The sequence below is a fragment of the Rhinoderma darwinii genome, unplaced genomic scaffold (genome assembly GCF_050947455.1).
Source record: "Rhinoderma darwinii isolate aRhiDar2 unplaced genomic scaffold, aRhiDar2.hap1 Scaffold_3377, whole genome shotgun sequence".
Classification (NCBI taxonomy): domain Eukaryota; kingdom Metazoa; phylum Chordata; class Amphibia; order Anura; family Rhinodermatidae; genus Rhinoderma; species Rhinoderma darwinii.
In genome coordinates, this window is record NW_027463422.1 from 56,619 (window position 1) to 79,822 (window position 23,204).

At 46.4% G+C, this 23,204-nt stretch overlaps 1 long non-coding RNA gene and 1 pseudogene across 1 annotated transcript; both read right to left on the reverse strand.

Annotated features, from left to right (window-relative positions):
• LOC142704766 (Fanconi anemia core complex-associated protein 100-like) overlaps positions 1–23,204 on the reverse strand; it is a 42,778-nt pseudogene that overhangs the window by 15,225 nt on the left and 4,349 nt on the right.
• On the reverse strand, positions 11,708–13,251 carry LOC142704767 (uncharacterized). The gene is made up of 3 exons (XR_012868173.1): positions 12,205–13,251; positions 12,014–12,119; positions 11,708–11,925 (listed from the first exon to the last, which is right to left on the reverse strand). It is a non-coding gene; the product is annotated as an uncharacterized LOC142704767 (long non-coding RNA).

Below are 23,204 nucleotides of genomic sequence, written 5' to 3' on the forward strand. Positions count from 1 at the left end.
TTGCCAGAGACTTTATCGATGTCAGCCTATATCAAGGAGAACTTGGAGAGGGGTTTTATTCGAAAATCTTCCTCCCCGGCTGGGGCAGGCTTCTTCTTCGTTAAGAAGAGAGATGGATCTCTTCGACCCTGCATGGACTACCGTGGTCTCAATCAGATCACGGTCAAGAACAAATATTCCGGGGTGACGAATGGAAGACGGTATTTAACACCCGCGATGGGCACTACGAATACCTAGTGATGCCCTTCGGACTGTGTAACGCTCCCGCAGTATTTCAGGAGTTCGTTAATGATATCTTCCGAGATCTCCTCTATATGTGTGTTGTAGTTTATCTCGATGATATTTCAATTTTCTCCCCAGATCTGGTGACCCATCTGAGGCATGTTCGTCAAGTTCTTCTGCGACTAAGAGAGAATCGCTTATATGCCAAGTTGGAGAAGTGCACCTTTGAGAAGAGGTCTTTGCCCTTCCTGGGCTACGTCATATCGGATCAAGGCCTTAAGATGGACCCTGAGAAACTAAAGTCTATCCTGGAATGGCCACGTCCTCAAGGCCTAAGGGCCATACAACGGTTCCTGGGATTCGCCAATTTCTACCGGCAGTTAATTCCGAACTTTTCTTCCCTGACGGCTCCCATCTCTACCCTTACCAAGAAGGGCGTAAACGCCAAGGTGTGGACTCCAGAGGCAGAGTCCGCATTCATTAGCCTCAAGAAAGCCTTCACTTCAGCTTCAATCCTCCATCACCCTGACGTATCTCGGCAGTTCTCACTGGAGGTGGACGCCTCTTCTATTGGTGCTGGTGCACTCCTGTTCCAGAGGAGCTCCAAAGGAAAGGCAGTGGTATGTGGCTACTACTCAAGACTTTTTTCTTCTGCTGAGCGCAATTACTCCATTGGAGATCGGGAGCTACTGGCTATCAAATTGGCCCTGGAGGAGTGGAGACATCTTCTAGAAGGCGCAGCTCACCCCCATCCTGATCTTCACCGACCACAAGAACCTCACCTACCTTCAGTCCGCTCAAAGACTGAATCCTCGTCAAGCCAAGTGGTCGCTGTTCTTCACCCGTTTCCAGTTTCTGCTCCACTACTGTCCCGTTGACAAGAATGTGAGGGCCGATGCCCTGTCCAGATCATTTGAGACGGAGGACACCGTGGAGTCCCTTCAGACTATCATAGACCCATATTCTTCGGGTGGCAGACAGAAAAAGAATTCTCCGCTGGGGACACAGTTCTAAACTGGCTGGACACGCTGGTGTCCGTAAAACCCAAGACCTGATTGCTCGTCACTTTTGGTGGCCCACGCTACCTAAAGATGTTCTGGACTTTGTCTCTTCTTGCACGATGTGTGCCTTTAACAAAGTGACTCACTCCAAGCCTGCCGGCCTGCTTCAACCTCTGCCTGTACCCAGTGCCCCTTGGCAGCACATTGCGATGGACTTCGTCACAGACCTTCCTCCCTCTGCAGGATGCAACACCATCTCGGTGGTGGTGGACCGGTTGTCTAAGATGGCTCATTTTAGCCCGCTGACCGGCCTACCTTCTGCTCCCCGACTGCCGAGTCTCTTCATTCTACACATCTTTCGCTTGCATGGCTTGCCTCTTCACATTGTGTCCGACCGGGGGGTTCAGTTTACCTCTAAGTTCTGGAGAGCCCTCTGTAAACTCCTGGATGTGAGTTTGGAATTTTCCTCTGCCTATCACCCCCAATCCAATGGGCAAGTTGAGAGGATCAACCAGATCATGGAAAATTATCTCCGCCACTTCATCTCTTCACAGCACGATAACTGGGCACAGCTTCTTCCATGGGCCGAGTTCTCATACAACAACCACACAAGTGAGTCCACCACTTCCACTCCGTTCCACATTTTGTACAGTCAACATCCTAGAGTCCCTCTTCCGGTGTCGACTTCATCTCAGGTACCCGCTGAGGACTCTGCATATGGGGACTTCCTGCAAATCTGGCAACAGACCCGGTCCTCTATTTTACTGGCAGTAGATCGCATGAAGCGAAAGGCGGATACTAAGAGAAGAGAGCCGCCTCAGTATCTTCCGGGGACTAAAGTCTGGCTGTCGCTTGAGGGTACCCTCATACCAGTTTGCTCCCAGGTTCCTTGGCCCTTTCGAGATTCTGCAACAGATCAACCCTGTCTCCTATAAACTGCGGCTGCCTCCTACCCTCAGAATCCCTAGCTCCTTCCATGTGTCCCTCCTGAAACCAGTGGTCCTGAACTGCTACAGCAAGACTTCTAGTTCCACAGTTGCTCCCAGCGGTCCCTCTGATGTATTTTATTGTTTATTCACCTCCCGACGCCCGCAGCCATGGATCCGTGAGCGCTGGCCTGTCTCCTTCCTAGGAGACGCCAGCGCTCACTACCGCTCCGTCCTGCTGTGTCCCGTAGGGTGCGCGCGCTCGCGCACAGCCTTAAAGGGCCAGCGCGCGCACAAAAGGATCGTCATCATTAGAGATGAGCAAACTTATCAAAAGTTTGGTTCGGCTAGTTCGCCGAATTTCACAAAAAAAGTTCGGTTCGTACCGAACCTGTCAATTCCGTGCGCCGAGCATGCTACTGTCCGGGGTGCTGATAGAGTTAATGGGCTGCACTAACTCTTTCAGCAACCTTGACAGTACATGCTCGGCGCGCGGAAAATACAATTTAAATGTAATAAAAAAATAAAAATTATACGTTCGTACTTACTTTCCTCCTGTCCGGCCTCCAGCGATGACGTTTCATCCCTTTCGCCGCTGCAGCCAATCACAGGCTGTAGTGGCGGTCACGCACGTCAGGATGACGCTTCATCCCACGTGACCGCCTCTGCAGCCAATCACAGGCTGCAGCGGCGACATGGATGAAACGTCATCGCTGGAGGCCGGACAGGAGGAAAGTAAGTATGAAAGTATTATTTTATTTTTTTGGCATGTATGTATGTTGGCATGTATGTATGTATGTATGTTGGCATGTATGTATATCTGTGCATGTATGTTGGCATGTATGTATATATGTGCATGTTTGTATGTATATTTGCATGTATATATTTGCATGTATGTATGTATGTTTGCATGTGTGTATGTTTGCATGTATGTATTTTTGCATGTATGTTGTCATGTATGTATGTATGTTCTCATGTATGTATGTATATATGTGCATGTGTGTATGTATATTTGTATGTATGTATGTATGTTTGCATGAATGTATGTATGTATGTATGTTTGCATGTATGTGTGTTTGCATGAATGTATGTTTGCATGTATGTATGTATGTATGCATGTTTGTATGTATATTTGCATGTGTGTATATGTATGTATGTATGTATGTTGTCATGTATGTATGTATGTATGTATGTATGTATGTATGTTGTCATGTATGTATATATGTGCATGTATGTTGGCATGTATGTATATATGTGCATGTGTGTATGTATGTATATTTGCATGTATATATTTGCATGTATGTATGTTGTCATGTATGTATGTATGTATATATGTGCATGCATGTTTGCATGTATGTTGGCATGTATGTATACATGTGCATGTTTGTATGTATATTTTCATGTATATATGTTTGCATGTGTGTATGTATGTTTGCGTGTATGTATGTATTTTTGCATGTATGTATGTTGTCATGTATGTTTGTATGTATGTTGTCATGTATGTATGTATATATGTGCATGTATGTATGTTTGCATGTTTTTATTTTTGCATGTATGTTTATATATATGTGCATGTATGTAATTATGTTTGCATGTATTTATGTTTGCATGTATATATGTGCATGCTTGTATATATGTATGTATGTATCTTTGCATGTTTGTTTGTATGTATGTATGTTTTCATGTGTGTGTGTATGCATGTATGTATGATAGTTTGCATGTATATATGTGTGTATGTTTGCATGTATGTATATTTGCATGTATATATGTGCATGCTTGTATGTATGTTTGTATATATGTATGTATGGCCATGTATGATACTGTCTGCTGGCGCCCTGTATCTAAGTCAACTTCGCGGCAGGCTTCTATACATGGTATAACAGTCAGTATCACACATTAAACTGAATCTAAGCCTACGACATGTTTTATTTCATTTTTTTTTTTTTTTTTACAGGTTTGGTGTTTGGACTACGTCGGTTTCGAGGACTACTTAGATGACGTTTTTTTTTCTACAATAAAATGGTTAATGAGGGTTGTGTTGGGGGTGCTTTATTTCAATAAAATATTTTATCTATATCTTTGTCTTTTTCTTTTCAAATTTTATTACTACCACTTTAGTAATGGCCGCTGTCTGAGTGACAACATCCATTACTAAGGCGAGGCTTAGTGTTAGCCGGTGCAGAGGCTAACACTAACCACCATTATTACCCCGGTACCCACCACCACCAGGGGTGCCGGGAAGAGCCAGGTACGATCCAGTACCCGACCATCTGTTGTGATGGTCGGGCTCTGGGGCGGCCGTAGGCTGGTATTATGAGGCTGGGAAGGGCCAAAAACAGTGGACCTTCCCACCCTTGTAATGCTAGGCTGCTGCTGCTGTGTTGTATCGGGCTGGTTATAAAAGTGGGGGGGACCCCACGTCATTTTTTTTAAATTTATTTATTTAAATATTTTTTAAAAAAAAGACATGGGGTTCCACCCAATTTATCATAACCAGCCACATACAACAGTGTTATTAGCCTGGGAATGGACAAAACCAGTGGCCCTTCCCACCCATGTAATGCCAGACTGCTGCGGCCTTGTATATGGCTGGTTATTAAAAATGTGGGGGACCCGTCTATTGTTAAATTAAAAAAAAAAAACGACGTGGGGGTCCCTCCACTTTTATAACCAGCCCGATACAACACAGCAGCAGCAGCCTAGCATTACAAGGGTGGGAAGGTCCACTGTTTTTGGCCCTTCCCAGCCTCATAATACCAGCCTACGGCCGCCCCAGTACCCGACCATCACAACAGATGGTCGGGTACTGGATCGTACCAAGCTCTTCCCGGCACCCCTGGTGGTGGTGGGTACCGGGGTAATAATGGGTGGTTAGTGCTAGCCTCTGCACCGGCTAACACTAAGCCCCGCCTTAATAATGGACGCTGTCAATCAGCCAACTGCCATTATCTAGGCACTAATAAAGTTTAAAATAAAACACAAAGACAATTCTTTTTTATTGAAATAAGAAATCCCCAACAAAACCCTCGTTAACCATTTTATTAAAATTTGAAAAAACGTAGATCTACGCAGTAGTCCAACGAATCGAAGACGTAGTCCAATCGGTACATCAAAATCTGCAACAACATAAAAAAACAGTTATCAATGTGAACAATACCAATACTTCTACTTACCTACACACATATATACACGCACACACACACAACCATACACAAACACACACATATACACAAACACACATAAACACACACCCATATACACAAACACACACACACACACACACAAACAACCATACACACACTCACATATATACACAAACACAACAAGATATACACACACACACACACACACACACACACACAAACAACCATACACAAACACTCACATATATACACAAACACAACAAGATACACACACACACACACATAAACAGACAAACACACACACACATATACACGAACTCACACATATACAAACAAAAACACACATATCCAAACTCACACACACACAGTTATACACACACATACACGAACACATATACACAAACACATATACAAACAAAAACACACATACCCAAACACACATATACACAAACACATATACACAAACACACCCATATATACACACAAACACACACCCATATACACAAACACACACATATACAAAAACACTCACAAACATCTACACACAAACATATACACAAATACACCCATATATACACAAACATATACACAAACACATATACACAAACACACCCATATATACACACACACACACATATACACAAACACACATATAAAAACAAAAACAGACAAAGACACATACCCAAACACACATATATACACAAACACACACATACACAAACACGGTTTCTTTTAAATGCTGCTGGGGAACCCGCTCGATCCACTATATAAGGCTGCGCTATAGTGCAGCATTTAAAAGAAACAGGATCCTGACCTGTCCATAGAGTTTAAGGCAGCACAGAGTATTTCAGGAGATGAGCGTGCAGATTCAGTGCTGCTGTGAACTCTGTTCTTACCATTACGTAGCTCTCAGTCTGTTACCTCTCCTCCACTCCTGTCCTCCAGAACACCTTCACATGATTGGCAAGTCACCACGTAATGGTAAGAGCAGAGTTCACAGCAGCACAGAGTATTTCAGGAGATGAGCGTGCGGATCTTGTGCGGGGTGGTGACTTGCCAATCATGTGAAGGTGTTATTGAGGACAGGAGTCGAGGAGAGGTAACAGACTGAGCTACGTAATGGTAAGAGCAGAGTTCACAGCAGCACTGAATCTGCACGCTCCTCTCCTGAAATACTCTGTGCTGCTGTGAACTCTGTTCTTACCATTACGTAGCTCAGTCTGTTACATCTCCTCCACTCCTGTCCTCTATAACACGTTCACATGATTGGCAAGTCACCACCACGCACAAGATCCGCACGCTCATCTCCTGAAATACTCTGTGCTGCTGTGAACTCTGCTCTTACCATTACGTGGTGACTTGCCAATCATGTGAAGGTGTTCTTGAGGACAGGAGTGGAGGAGAGGTAACAGACTGAGAGCTACGTAATGGTAAGAGCAGAGTTCACAGCAGCACTGAATCTGCACGCTCATCTCCTGAAATACTCTGTGCTGCCTTAAACTCTGTGGACAGGTCAGGATCCTGTTTCTTTTAAATGCTGCACTGTAGCGCAGCCTTATATAGTGGATCGAGCGGGTTCCCTAGCAGCATTTAAAAGAAACAGGATCCTGACCTGTCCACAGAGTTTAAGGCAGCACAGAGTATTTCAGGAGATGAGCACGGGCAGCCGTTTGTTTTTCCGAGCCGTGCTCCCATTATGCACACGACCGTAAAAACACCCGTTATTGCGGGTAATTACGACCCGCAATAACGGGCTCATAGACTTCTGTTACCCACGGGTACCTTTCCGTTTTCTCACGGGAAGGTGCCCGTGCCGTTAAAAAAATAGAACATGTTCTATTTTTCTATTTTACGGGCCGTGCTGCTATAATTATAATGACAGCACGGTTCGCAAAAGCGGCCGGCTGCCCGTGGCGGGCCGGCCGTGCTCGTAATTACGAGTCGTAATTACGAGCACGGCCCGTAAAATAAAAAAATAGAACATGTTCTATCTTTTTAACGGCACGGGCACCTTCCCACGAGAAAACGGGAAAACGGGAAGGTACCCGTGGCTAACAGAAGTCTATGGGCCCGCTATTTCGGGTCGTAATTACGACCCGTGATAACGGGTGTTTTTATGGTCGTGTGCATGAGGCCCCGTAATGACGGGTGGCTACATGTGTGCACCCGTCATTACGGCAGCGTTGCTAGGCGACGTCAGTAAGGGTATGTGCACACACACTAATTACGTCCGTAATTGACGGACGTATTTCGGCCGCAAGTACCGGACCGAACACAGTGCAGGGAGCCGGGCTCCTAGCATCATATTTATGTACGATGCTAGGAGTCCCTGCCTCTCCGTGGAACTACTGTCCCGTACTGAAAACATGATTACAGTACGGGACAGTTGTCCTGCAGAGAGGCAGGGACTCCTAGCATCGTACATAACTATGATGCTAGGAGCCCGGCTCCCTGCACTGTGTTCGGTCCGGTACTTGCGGCCGAAATACGTCCGTCAATTACGGACGTAATTAGTGTGTGTGCACATACCCTAAATAGTCACTGTCCAGGGTGCTGAAAGAGTTAACTGATCGGCAGTAACTGTTTCAGTACCCTGGACAGTGACTACCGATCACAGTACCTGTAAAAAAAAAGACGTTCATACTTACCGGGAACTCCCTGCTTCCTCCAGTCTGGTCTCCTGGCCGTTGCCTTGGTGACGCGTCCCTCTCGACATCCGGCCCGACATTCCTTGATGACGATGCAGCCCATGTGAGCGCTGCAGCCAATCACGGGCTGCAGAGGCCTCTGCAGCCAATCACAGGCTGCAGAGGCCTCTGCAGCCAATCACAGGCTGCCGCGTCAGAAAAGGTCGGACTGGAGGAAGAAGAGGGACTCGTCACCAAGACAACGACCGGGTACCTATGAAATGCTTTTTATTTTATTTTTAATCAGCAGCCTCTTTTCTCTATCAGTGATTGATAGAGATAAGTGGCTGCCGATTTGTATAATGTTTTTGACCGGGTTCGGTCAAAACGGGTTCGGCCGAACCCGGTGAAGTTCGGATTCGCTGCGAACCGAACTTTTCCGGAAGTTCGGACCGAAACCGGGTTCGGTTGTCCCGGTTCGCTCATCTCTAGTCATCATCATCAACTGCCATGACTTCCTGGTTTATAAGAAGGCCCCAGGCCTTCTGATCCTTGCCTGAGCGTTGTTAGTCTATCACAGTCTGTCTCGCAAATGGTCCCTTAGTGTTTCCCCGTTCCAGTTGTTACCCGTGCCCTGTTACCCGTTCCTGTATTAAGTATTGTTCTAGTTCCTGTGCCTACCAGCGTTGGAGTCGTGTCTACTGCACCTGCTGTCGTTTGCCACGTCCAGTGTCTTCTGCCACGTCCAGTGTCTTCTGCTACATCGGATACTGCCCGCCATGTCTGGCGCCACTTGCCGCACCAGCCTCCATCCGTGCTGAAGCCACAGCCACCGCCCGGACTATTGCAGGTACCCAAGCATTACTGTCTGCCATTGACTTTCGCTTAGACTGTGACCTGGTCAGCTGCCTCTCCACTACGGCAGAGCGGCCTAGTGGGTCCACATACCCTGTGCCCGTGACAGAACACACAGCGCTCCTTCCCTTCTGAGGCCTCCCATGGGCTCAAACGGCAGTTTATCGCCACAAATGGGGTATTGCTGCACTCAGGACAAATTGGGCAACAAAATGGGGTATTTTGTTCCCTGTGAAAATAAGACATTTTTATCAAAAATGACATCTTATTGGAAAAAATGTCATTTTTTAAATTTCACAGCCCAATTCAAATAGGTGCTGTGAAAAAACAGTGCGTTAAAAATGGTAATAACAACCATAAATGAATTTCTTGAGGGGTCTAGTTTCCAAAATGGGGTCATTTCTGGTGGATTTCTATTGCTTTGATACCTCTGGGGCTCTGCAAATACGACATGGCACCCGAAAACCAATCCAGCAAAATCTGCTCTCCAAAGAACACACAGCGCTCCTTCCCTTCTGAGGCCACCCATGGGCCCAAACGGCAGTTTATCACCACAAATGGGGTATTGCTGCACTCAGGACAAATTGGGCAACAAAATGGGGTATTTTGTTCCCTGTGAAAATACGACATTTTTATCAAAAATGACATCTTATTGGAATAAATGTCATTTTTTTTATTTCACAGCCCAATTCAAATACGTGTTGTGTAAAAACTGTGGGGTCAAAATGGTAATAACAACCCTAAATTAATTCCTTAAAGGGTGTAGTTTCGGAAATGGGGTCACTTTTGTGAAATTTCTACTGCTTTGGCACCTCAACACCTCTTCAAACCTGGCATGCTGCCTAAAATATATTCTAATAAAAAAGAGGCCTCAGAATGCACTAGGTGCTTCTTTGCTTCTGGGGCTTGTGTTTTAGTCCACGAGAACACTAGAGCCACGTGTGGGACATTTGTAAAAACTGCAGAATCTGGACAATACATATTTAGCAGTGATTCTCTGGTAAAACCTTCCGTGTTACAGAAAAAAAATAACCGTCTGTTTCACAAGCAGATGCATTTAAATTCTGAAAAATGCTATTTTTTATAAATTTTCTCTAAATTTTGCTCTGTCCTCTCTACCTCCTGACAGATACATAGTGATATATTCTGCAGATTATTACACCACTGACCTCTCTAGATCTGCAGAACATTGCTCTGTCCTCTCTACCTCCTGACAGATACATAGTGATATATTCTGCAGATTATTACACCACGGACCTCTATAGAGATCTGCAGAACATTGCTCTGTCCTCTCTACCTCCTGACAGATACATAGTGATATATTCTGCAGATTATTACACCACTGACCTCTCTAGAGATCTGCAGAACATTGCTCTGTCCTCTCTACCTCCTGATAGATACATAGTGATATATTCTGCAGATTATTACACCACTGACCTCTCTAGAGATCTGCAGAACATTGCTCTGTCCTCTCTACCTCCTGACAGATACATAGTGATATATTCTGCAGATTATTACACCTCGGACCTCTATAGAGATCTGCACATTGCTCTGTCCTCTCTACCTCCTGACAGATACATAGTGATATATTCTGCAGATTATTACACCACTGACTTCTATAGAGATCTGCAGAACATTGCTCTGTCCTCTCTACCTCGTGACAGATACATAGTGATACATTCTGCAGATCATTACACCACTGACCTCTCTAGATCTGCAGAATATTGCTCTGTGCTCTCTACCTCCTGAAAGATACATAGTGATATATTCTGCAGCTCATTACACCACTGACCTCTCTAGATCTGCAGATCATTGCTCTGTCCTCTCTACCTCCTGACAGATACATAGTGATATATTCTGCAGCTCATTACACCACTGACCTCTCTAGATCTGCAGAATATTGCTCTGTGCTCTCTACCTCCTGACAGATACATAGTGATATATTCTGCAGATCATTACACCACGGACCTCTATAGAGATCTGCAGAACATTGCTCTGTCCTCTCTACCTCGTGACAGATACATAGTGATACATTCTGCAGATTATTACACCACTGACCTCTATAGAGATCTGCAGAACATTGCTCTGTCCTCTCTACCTCGTGACAGATACATAGTGATACATTCTGCAGATTATTACACCACTGACCTCTATAGAGATCTGCAGAACATTGCTCTGTCCTCTCTACCTCCTGACAGATACATAGTGATACATTCTGCAGATTATTACACCACTGACGTCTCTAGATCTGCAGAACATTGCTCTGTCCTCTCTACCTCCTGACAGATACATAGTGATATATTCTGCAGATCATTACACCACTGACCTCTATAGAGATCTGCAGAACATTGCTCTGTCCTCTCTACCTCCTGACAGATACATAGTGATATATTCTGCAGATTATTACACCACTGACCTCTCTAGATCTGCAGAACATTGCTCTGTCCTCTCTACCGCCTGACAGATACATAGTGATATATTCTGCAGATTATTACACCACGGACCTCTCTAGAGATCTGCAGAACATTGCTCTGTCCTCTCTACCGCCTGACAGATACATAGTGATATATTCTGCAGATTATTACACCACTGACCTCTCTAGAGATCTGCACATTTCTCTGTCCTCTCTACCTCGTGACAGGTACATAGTGATACATTCTGCAGATTATTACACCACTGACCTCTCTAGATCTGCAGAACATTGCTCTGTCCTCTCTACCTCCTGACAGGTACATAGTGATATATTCTGCAGATTATTACACCACTGACCTCTCTAGATCTGCAGAACATTGCTCTGTCCTCTCTACCTCGTGACAGATACAGTGATATATTCTGCAGATTATTACACCTATGACTTTTCTACACCCTTATGTTCCCCGTAGAAGAAAGGTTCCCTGGATAAATTCTCCAATATAAAAATAAAAGCACAAAAATGTGTAAAACAAATATATTTATTGTAGAATGTGGTAGAGTTGCTGCGATGTCTTCTGTGGCTCCGGCCCCTTAACAAGCGGTGATTGGTGAGATGAAGAGGGGGAGGGTCCGTCTTCACACGTGGATATGGCCGTCAGTCCACCTTTACACAGCTCAGTCCTGGATCAGAAGAGACCGGGACGTTTTTCATGTTTCTCACATTTTTCATAGTCGAATCCTAGAAAAGAAAAATCCAATAAGCAAAAAACATTCACAAAACCTTCACCAGCAGAAGATGAAGACGGAGCAGAGGACGTCAGACTTACCGGATCTCGCTTCTGTTCTGCTCGTCACTGCTTCTCAGCACTGGAGGAGTCTTCATGGGAATTTCAGATGGTTTAGGTGGTAAAGGCCACGATGTTGGGGTGACAACTGCAAAATAAATATCAGAAATTGAGTGCCCAGGCGGCTGTAGAAGAGATGTGAGGGGAGAAGATCATCAGTGGACGGCACTTACCTCACCTAAAGATGGTGAATGGGCCCTAAGTAAAGGATGGAATTAAGATGGCCGCTTTCTCTCCCAGGAATTTCGGGACCCTGATGGTAAATGGGCCCCAAGCGACAGATGGAATTAAGATGGCCGCTTTCTCTCCCGGGGGTTTGGGGCCCTGATGGTAAATGGGCCCCAAGCGACAGATGGAATTAAGATGGCCGCTTTCTCTCCCGGGTGTTTGGGGCCCTGATGGTAAATGGGCCCCGAGTGGCAGATGGTACTAAAATGGCCGCTTTCTCTTCCGGGGGTTTGAGGCCCTGATGATAACCGTAGCCCCCGAAAGGTCCTCCATCTCCACATCATCAGGAAATTGGCGTCCGCCAATTTCCATTTTGTCACCCTCATCCTCCACGTCCTCCATCTCCACATCATCCGGAAACTGGCGTCCGCCAACCTCCATTTTTTCGTCTTTGTCCTCCACGTCCACCATCTCCACATCATCCGGAAGCCGGCGTCCGCCAACCTCCATTTTCTCTACAGTACTCATCGTGGGAAACGTCTTCACCAACATCCTCTTCTTATGCGACACCTCCATGATGAGAGCCAGCAAGAGAAACTGACACCGTGGTCAATGTGTGACCCCAATTTATAAACTTTCTGATGTCATAACCGGTTGGCCATTATGTGGAAACGGAACACGTCCAGATTACAGGCCACGCCCCTCATGACATCACGCTCAGGTTCTTCACAGTGCAGAGAAATAGAATCTGCCCACATTCTGGATGACATCACAAGAAGCGTATCCCAGTGAACCGTTACACCCGAGCGGCCATATAAAATGTAATATGGTACAAGAATACAGGCAGGAGGGTCACACTACACCCTCTGGGGAGGTTTCTATCACCTCAAAGAATTCCCAAATCAATGTGGTCAATTCCACAGACTTTCTAAAATGTAGAATCGCACCCATAAAACATACAACACAGGCATTTACATACGGGTTCATGGACTCTCACCCAAAATTGCGTTCATGCCAAGGCCAATGGTGTAATATATGACCCCAGAGAAGAATCGCTCAATGTTTTCACAGCTAATGTAATCGCCACATGGGAAACACCCTCCACCATGGATTATGGGTGCCAAGCGGAGAGGTGTCACATGGTCGCAGCTATGTCATGAGACGTGTCATCATCAAATTTACCAGAATGGGGTCAGATATCAAAAACATGCCCTGGGAGTTGTAGTTTTGCAACAGCTGAAGACTACTGATGTGCTGAACCGTGTCTGAATCCTAGATGAGGACATCACTGGAAGTTTCAGTATCGGCAGGGCCCAAAAGGACCCACCAGCAGAATGTATCAGAGCGTCGCCCTGTCTGCGGCCTCTAAACAATAATATGGCGCAATATACAGCACACAATACTGCACAACATGGGGCACAATACAGCTTCATATCACACACTAATCGCGGATATTGATAGTATACACCACAAATGCTTGATTAGAGGAGCCTGACTGCAGGTATAACCACTAATCATGAAAATGGGGGTGTCTGATCCCCCACTGTACACATTAGAGCCGATAGTTAAAAACCAGATAGCTGGCTGCACTTCACCCTCTATTATAGTCTATGGGAGGTATGGAGTGAGCGAGCTCCTGTATAGTCTATGGGAGGTATGGAGTGAGTGTGCTCCTGTATGGTCTATGGGAGGTATGGATCGAGTGTGCTCCTGTATAGTCTATGGGAGGTATTGAATGAGCGTGCTCCTGTATAATCTATGGGAGGTATGGAGTGAGCGTGCTCCTGTATGGTCTATGGGAGGTATGGAGTGAGCGTGCTCCTGTATAGTCTATGGGAGGTACAAGTGAGCGTGCTCCTGTATAGTCTATGGGAAGTATGGAGTGAGCGTGCTCCTGTATAATCTAGGGGAGGTATGGATCGAGTGTGCTCCTGTATGGTCTATGGGAGGTATGGAGTGAGCGTGCTCCTGTATAGTCTATGGGAGGTATGGAGAGAGCGTACCCCTGTATAGTCTATGGGAGGTACAAGTGAGCGTGCTCCTGTATAGTCTATGGGAGGTATGGATTGAGCGTGCTCCTGTATAGACTATGGGAGGTATGGAGTGAGCGTGCTCCTGTATAGTCTATGGGAGGTATGGAGTGAGCGTGCTCCTGTATGGTCTATGGGAGGTATGGAGTGAGCGTGCTCCTGTATAGTCTATGGGAGTTATGGATTGAGCATGCTCCTGTATAGTCTATGGGAGGTAAGGAGTGAGCGTGCTCCTGTATGGTCTATGGGAGGTATGTAGTGAGAATGCTCCTGTAGTCTATGGGAGGTATGGAGTGAGCGAGCTCCTGTATAGTCTATGGGAGGTATGTAGTGAGCATGCTCCTGTATAGTCTATGGGAGGTATGGTGTGAGCGTGCTCCTATATAGTCTATGGGAGGTATGGTGTGAGCGTGCTTCTGTATAGTCTATGGGAGGTATGTAGTGAGAATGCTCCTGTATAGTCTATGGGAGGTATGGAGTGAGCGTGCTCCTATATAGTCTATGGGAGGTATGGTGTGAGCGTGCTTCTGTATAGTCTTTGGCAGGTATGGAGTGAGCATGCTCCTGTATAGTCTATGGGAGGTATGGTGTGAGCGTGCTCATATATAGTCTATGGGAGGTATGGTGTGAGCGTGCTTCTGTATAGTCTATGGGAGGTATGTAGTGAGAATGCTCCTGTATAGTATATGGGAGGTATGGATTGGGCGTGCTCCTGTATAGTCTATGAGAGGTATGTAGTGTGCGTGCTCCATATACTTCATAGGATGTCCCAGAATGAGAGAACTCGGGTAAAAAGTAAGACCCCTAAATTATTCAGACCTCCCAAATTAATCAGACTCCAAACCAGACCCTAGAAAAAGAACACACCCCAGCTTAGACCCATTCTATGACCACCGGAGGCCTAACAATGTCCCCCTGGTCTACTATGTACGGTAGCCTACTAGGCCCTGCCAGAGGCACAATGCAGTGTATTATACCAGCGGTCAAAACGCTAGACAACACTGAGGACAAGGACGGGCGCGTTTCTTCAATAAGAAGCTGCTGGTCTTTTTATAACATTGTCATATTTAATAGAAACGTCTCCATACTGTCAGGCGGCGCTCATGTTTGTAGACTGGAATTCTCATCTAACCTCAGGACGGAACCTGATTTCGATCAGCCGTTTGAAGGGGCCGCAGCAGTACGGTGAGCGCCGCCTCCCCTTCATTGTTTACCAGGCACAGCGGCGTACTTTTATTAGCGGCTGTGCCTGGTATTACGGATCACTACAGCTCCATCACATTCAAGTAAACGGGACAGATGTAATCCCAGGCACAGTCACCTCTAAAAATACAGAGCAGTGTAAACAATGAAGGGGGTGTAGCACTCACCGGAGCACTGCAGACCCTTCATACAGCTGATAGAGAATCCGACGCCTACCAATCTTATTATGATGGCTTATCCGAAGATGAGACCAATTTAACAAAAATTTAAAAAACCTTTAAAGGGTATGTTCACACTAATCAGATCGGCTGAGGAAAATTCTGCAGCAAATCCGATCCAGATTTTGCAGGGAATTCCGTAGGAAAGTCTGCACTAAATCGTGTTTCATTTGGTGCAAATTTTTGCCTGGAATTACCGCTGCGGAGAACAGCAGAGAGATAAAAAAGAAAACCATGATGACGACAAAACTCCCCCCTCTGGCGCTGCAGCCATTGACGACACCCTACTTCCCCGGCCGGTCTCCATGCAGCCATTGACGACACCCTACTCCCCCGGCCGGTCTCCATGCAGCCATTGACGACACCCTACTCCCCCCTCTGGAGCTGCAGCCATTGATGACACCCTACTCCCCCGGCCGGTCTCCATGCAGCCATTGACGACACCCTACTCCCCCCTCTGGAGCTGCAGCCATTGACGACACCCTACTCCCCGGCCGGTCTCCATGCAGCCATTGACGACACCCTACTCCCCCGGCTGGTCTCCATGCAGCCATTGACGACACCCTACTCCCCCGGCCGCTCTCCATGCAGCCATTGATGACACCCTACACCCCCGGCCGGTCTCCATGCAGCCGGCCTCCTGGTATAATGTTTCGTCCCATGTGGATTTTTTTAAGTGGAAATGGGGTTGTTGGTTTTTTTTCTCTACTTTTTGTTGCCTGTACCCAACATTTGGTGTTTGTTGCAGATATTCATTTCTCCTTTGAACTCAATCAGGAAAATCTGCAACAATCACGTAACCATTCTGCAGCATAAGTTGACATGTTGTGAATTTCAAAATCCGCACTGCAAGTCAATAGCTGCAAATCCTGTAAAATCTGCAGCAAATCCGCTACGTGTGAACGTAGCCTAAGGCTGCCGCGGAATGTTACAGCGCTATGAAGGTAATGTCACTGAATCCTGGGATGTACATGAAGATCTGATCACCTACTTATCAGGTACTTGGGTAAAGCTGCATCTGACAAGTAATTGGGGACTCCTCTATGCCGAGCCCCCACCTATATAGACATTGTTTCTTACATGAAAAGAGGTGACCCCCCCCCCCACTATTGTCTATGTTTATTTTACACGCATTGGAGTATACGCTGATTATTCCAGATACATTTCTTTACACTTTATTTTTACCCTCAATGATCTGCCTTATGTTATATGTTTCATTTAAATGTCATGAATTTGATATAAATTTACAGCCTTAAAACCGCAACAAAGAGCGAATGACTTACCTCATGAGCACTGAACAGCGGCTGAATCTTCCCCAAACTCAAATCAGGGGAACGACTGTCGGTGTTCGGATTATTTTGTTGCAGTAAAATCTAGGAAACAAAATGAGATAAAATGAGGGTGGAAGAAGAATGAGACATTGTGCACAGAAACATTTTCCTTCTGGTAAGATGTAAGAACTGAGCATGTGCAGCGCTGCCGGTTACATCTATAGCATCTGTCATCATGATGTTCCTGACCATTCATCTCAGACACCACGTCTGCATAAAGTCACTGACTGAGTGTGAGCGCCCCCTGTAGGATTGATTAGTCAGGTCTGCTCTGATATAAACAGGATTCCCTGGATGTCACCCATTCATTGGACAGGAGACTGGTAACTGGATCGTGCAGCGAGCACATGTAGACAAGTGATGGCTCCTCGCACCAGAGATCGCCATTTAGGAAGATACACTGAACAGCCACCGATCCTTACACCATTGGAGCTTCCCTGTATGGAAATTAGACACGTGACCCCGGAGTGAACGCTTTCTGTCGATCAGTTTCAGTGTGAATCCACATTCAAATTGGAAAATCAAGTGATCTGAGCGACTTCGAACAAAGAATGGTCATCGGTGTTAGACGAGCCTGGACCAGTGATTTAACAACGGACGACCTTGTGCGGTTTTCTCATGCAACGGTGTGGAGAGTTTACAGATAATGGTGTGATCTAGGAAAACATCCAGCGACAGTGGATCCGGTGAACGTCAACAACTTGTCGACAAAAGGGGTCAGAGGAGGATGTCAGGAATCGTTCTGAAGAACAGAAAAACGTGTCCGAACACACAACTCATGGTTCCTCAGCACGGAGGAGTTATAACAGCAGACAACCAGTTCTGGTGCCATTGCTCTCTAAGGGAAACACAATGACAAGACTCTAGTGGGCAAAAGAGCGCACAAATTGTACCACTGAGCAGTGGCAGAACATCGCCGGGTCAGATGATCCAGATTCTGGTTGCTCCGTGCAGAGGAGAGGTTCAGAATTTGGCTAAAGCAGCATGAATGGATGAACCCGTCCTGTCAGGTGTGAACAGGTCAGGCTGGTGGAGTAATATTGCCGTTTCTTTGGCACACCCCGAGTCCTCTGTGGCGGACGCTTGAACAGTACGGCTTACATAAGCTTTGTGACGACCAAATCCATCCCTTCATGGCAGTGTTCACCCTATGGCAGGACACTTTAGCGATAACTGTGAGAAGCGATCCTGTCCGCATCGCCCAATATTCCTGCAGAACGATTCCAACACCAAGTGACATTTATTACACAAGGAATTGCTGCGGTTCTGAAGGCCAAAGGAGGTCCAACCCGCTACTAGATGGGTCTCTCTAATGACGTGGCCAGTCAGTGAATATTAGTGGCAATGCCATACACAATCACATTGTCTCCTATTGGAGTATAAATAATTATGTGTGGCGTTATTACAATGTTACCTTGTAACGGCTGATAACTGCGAGATGTAGAGAAGCCACAACATGTAAGTGGGAGCTCAGGATCTGCATCTCCACAGCTGGGATGGATCCATGGGAGGAACGTTCCTCCACAGACACCTAAAGGAAGAAGGAGCACATATATAAGAGGACCTATGTCTGGCCTGGATTTGGCTGTAGAAAATAAAGAATCCTCTGTCTTTAGATCTGATACTTGGGTGATAATAGGGGAGTAACCGGTAACACAAACATTTCTACACATCAGGTGATTTACATCACAAACGTCAGCGCAGTGAACACAATCCATGACGATTTCCAACATAAAAGTGATGGCTGAACATCCGTAAAATAGGAAGACGATCTCTCAATACTAAATCCAAGTTACACTGGATCTGGTCTTTGTTTTCATTCTAAAGGATGGACAATTAGTTATTCAATACTTTCTTACTACCGATGAGAATGTCACAAGGACAACACTTGTGGCGAGGATTTGTTGAATTGTCCGGCTCATAGAACGTTCAGCCATAACAATAAAACCACTAACAGTGGAAGTGAATGACATTGATGATCTGGTTACAATGGCGTCTGACAAGGGGTGGGATATTTTAGGCTGGATTCACACGAGCATGTTCGGTCCGTAATGGACGGAACGTATTTCAGCCGCAAGTCCCGGACCGAACACAGTGCAGGGAGCCGGGCTCCTAGCATCATAGTCATGTACGACGCTAGGAGTCCCTGCCTCGCTGCCGGACACTGTCCCATACTGTAATCATGTTTTCAATACGGGACACTAGTTCCACGGCGAGGCAGGGACTCCTAGCATCATAGTGATGTACGACGCTAGGAGTCCCTGCCTCGCTGCCGGACACTGTCCCGTACTGTAATCATCTTTTCAATACGGGACAGTAGTTCCACGGCGAGGCAGGGACTCCTAGCATCATAGTTATGTAGGACGCTAGGAGTCCCTGCCTCGCTGCCGGACACTGTCCCGTACTGTAATCATGTTTTCAATACGGGACAGTAGTTCCACGGCGAGGCAGGGACTCCTAGCATCATAGTTATGTAGGACGCTAGGAGTCCCTGCCTCGCTGCCGGACACTGTCCCGTACTGTAATCATGTTTTCAATACGGGACAGTAGTTCCACGGCGAGGCAGGGACTCCTAGCATCATAGTTATGTAGGACGCTAGGAGTCCCTGCCTCGCTGCCGGACACTGTCCCGTACTGTAATCATGTTTTCAATACGGGACAGTAGTTCCACGGCGAGGCAGGGACTCCTAGCATCATAGTTATGTACGACGCTAGGAGTCCCTGCCTCGCTGCCGGACACTGTCCCGTACTGTAATCATGTTTTCAGTAGTTCCACGGCGAGGCAGGGACTCCTAGCGTCGTACATAACTATGATGCTAGGAGCCCGGCTCCCTGCAGGGTGTTCGGTCCGGGACTTGCGGCCGAAATACGTTCCGTCCTTTACGGACCGAACATGCTCTTGTGAATCCAGCCTTAGGCAGTGAGTGATCAGTCAGGTCTTGAAGTTGATGTTGGAAGCAGGAAAAATGGACTAGTGTAAGGAGCTGAGCAAATTTGACAAGGGCCAAATTGGACCTCCTTTGGCCTTCAGAACCGCAGCAATTCGTTGTGTAATAAATGTCACTTGGTATTGGAATGGTTCTGCAGGAATATTGGCCGATGCGGACAGGATCGCTTCTCACAGTTATCACTAAAGTGTATACAGAATGACTGACCTCTAGAAGCCGAATACAAAGCTCCTTTCCATCTGGGGTCACACCTTGCACCTCCTGTACATCTTCCTGGTTTACCAGCACCTCTGGCAGCAGCCAGTGCAGCACAGCAGAGCAGAGGGATCTCCCTGAAACATATCCTACATATTCATCATAAAACTAAGTCTTTTATACCCTGTTCACACGCTCAGGAAAAGATCTGCACCGAATAATGAACACGCTGCAGATTATAAAATCCACAGAATGTGCTCAAAATTGCTGCAATGGACTATTTTATAGGAAGCCATCAGTATGTGGGAGGAAAGCAGAATATCTGGAGCAAACCCACCCAAATACAGGGGGGACATACAAACACCTTGTCCTTGGTCAGATTTGAACCCAGGACCACAGAGCGGCAAGGTAAGTGCTGACCACTGAGCCACCCTGTGCACCAGAGGAAGACGAAGAGGGATATTTATGGGAAGATGTGCATTGGAAAAGTGGAGTCGTTGACCTTGACAACCAATCAGGCTGCTGCTTTCATTTTCCAAAGGGCCTCTGAAAAAGGAAAGTTGGATTCTGATTGGTTTGCGATGGGAAACTACTCCCCTTTACCTTTGCACTGGTTTTCATAAATCTCCCCCTAAATGTGCGTAATACAGATATAATACACAGCAGTCGCTCACCTGATTGTTTATTCTGTAAGGAACAATCCAACAGCACGGCCGACAATCGAACTGAAGCTTTAAAAGGCGTTGTAGAATGAAGTCTCTGGTTACAGTCGCAGAGGATTTCCCCCATTGGTCACTTTCCGGAGATGTTTTCCAAATCGCTCTCACTGCGTCCTCAGGCAGAGTATGTGATGCTGCAGAGCAATAGGCAGCCCGGGGGATTGTACGCAGGCATTGCAATATGTCAATGATGTGCTCCTGTAGAGGTCGGCAGACCCCATGATTGTGTGAGGAAGACACGGAGGGCTCTGAAGAGTCACCACCGTCTGCAGAAAACCCATTTACACTGTCAAATAAGGAGCACCACATCTTATAGGGAAATCCAGGCTGTTACATCCAAGTCCAGGTAATGGGAATGCTAATTCCTTGGTCTCCCCAGGAAAAGAATAAGAGGTGATTGGGTCAGTACTTATGAGGAGACATAAGGTCCATCCATGTTCCAAGATGTAGTCGCTCTGGTTTTCCAAATTGCAGTATACGGTCATATAGGCTTCCTGAAGAATGTGGGTCCAGGACACCCTGATGGCACATCTGACGGGACAGATCGTCCCCTGCCCGGACAGCAGCTCCCGGCTCAATGACATCACTTGGTTGAGTCTTGTTAAGGACCTGCTCTTCTCATCCGCTACAGTCTTCAATGCAGAGAACCTGAAAAATAGAGGGAAAAGTAACACGCATGGATATAGCGTTACACTATGTATGTATTGAGTAGCAAATCTACAATTCAAGGGGTTGTCCAGCTTAGAAAAACCCTATTCATGCACCCTATTATTAGAGGGGGGTCCTGTGTTCAGGAGCCTCATCTCTTGGCCAGAGTGGGGGGCGGTAATGAAGATCGTCTCTCGCATGACTCCCACCAATCAGCTGTTTTGAAGGGGCAGTGGCGCTTGTACTGTGAATCACCAACACACGTAGCGGTGGTTCACAGTAGTGCAGCCTTCTCCCATTCATTCGCGGCCCCTTCAAGATAGTTGATCGTCGGGGGTGCTGAGAGTTGGACCCCTAACTGATCTGGTATTGATGGGCTGTCCTGAGGATAGGCCAGCAATTTCTTAGGACTGGAAAACCACATTCTCTACGGGTCCCTCACAGATTACACAGGCGCTGCATCATCCCAGTCAGCCAATCACAAAGCCTCTATCATTGTGTGAGAGCTGATAATGCAGATTCTGTATACCGGAGCCGTCTACAGCCACAGATGGAGTAGAAAGAGGAGGGAATCTCACTGGGTTCAGTACACGGAGTTAACCCTTCACTACCCCTAGCCCACTAGGGAACTTCTCATCAACCCCATTCACTGCACCAGCCCACCAGGGATGTTACCCATCATTGTAGAGGAAATCAAGAGACGACCTGAACATCTTCCAGAGATTTATTTTCTTATACAATCGTTTATTTTAAAAATATAAGAAGATGCAGGTTTGATGGCGAAATGCCCCCCCCCCCCCATGCTGCATTGCACAGGGCCCTCTGTCATCTGTGGACACTCTTTATACAAAACACATAACATTACAATGAAGTGCCCCCGTGCTAAACAAAGAAGAACTGTGTATCGTGGGCATGATTGCAGATGGCTGTGATATAAAACGCCATCCACGTCCATACTGTGAATTGTGTGCTCAGAAAATACTATTCTGAACTTCTTCAATGCAGCCACATTCATTGGTGTCTCTCAGCAGTACACATTACACACAGCAGGGGGCGGAATAGTCACGACTGACAACTTCCATCCAATTCCACACAAGGAGAATCTATAGGTATTTCTACGTTCCCCTCGGTTACAGCGGGTTCTCTCCATGCTCTGGTACTTTACTAGTTAAATGTCTTCCCAGAGAAGAGAGAATAAATGTGAGTGATTCTCTATGGATGATTCATGAGGATGAGAGGAGAGTGAATCGTCTGTGCTGTCTCCACTATATAGGACAGCACAGCGGGCAGCGGGGGTAGAGGAAATGTTCAGGCAGCCATTCCGAGTATTACAATTGGGAGACATGACTCTTCATAAACGGCCCATTTTCTTCTCTTGGCTTCGCAGCCGTCTAGTAGTTTTGCTTAGAGACAGAAATGACTAAAGAGGAGACTTGTTTTATCCACGGCAGCAATAGTGGCTGTAACTCCACGACAGGCAGAACTCGTGACCCTAGAAATCTGAATGGCACCTACTAATATTGTATCTGACATTAAAGTCAAACTCCACACCATAATATTACATGAAGTTAAATTCCCTAAACCCAGAGTCCTAGGCTGGCCATACTCTTACCATAGCGGACGGCCGACAGCTTTCCTATGGCGCAGCCGAGTGTCCACGTCTTGTCAATAGGGAGAAAGCTGCTGCGAGACTTCTCTGGAAGCGGCTGATCT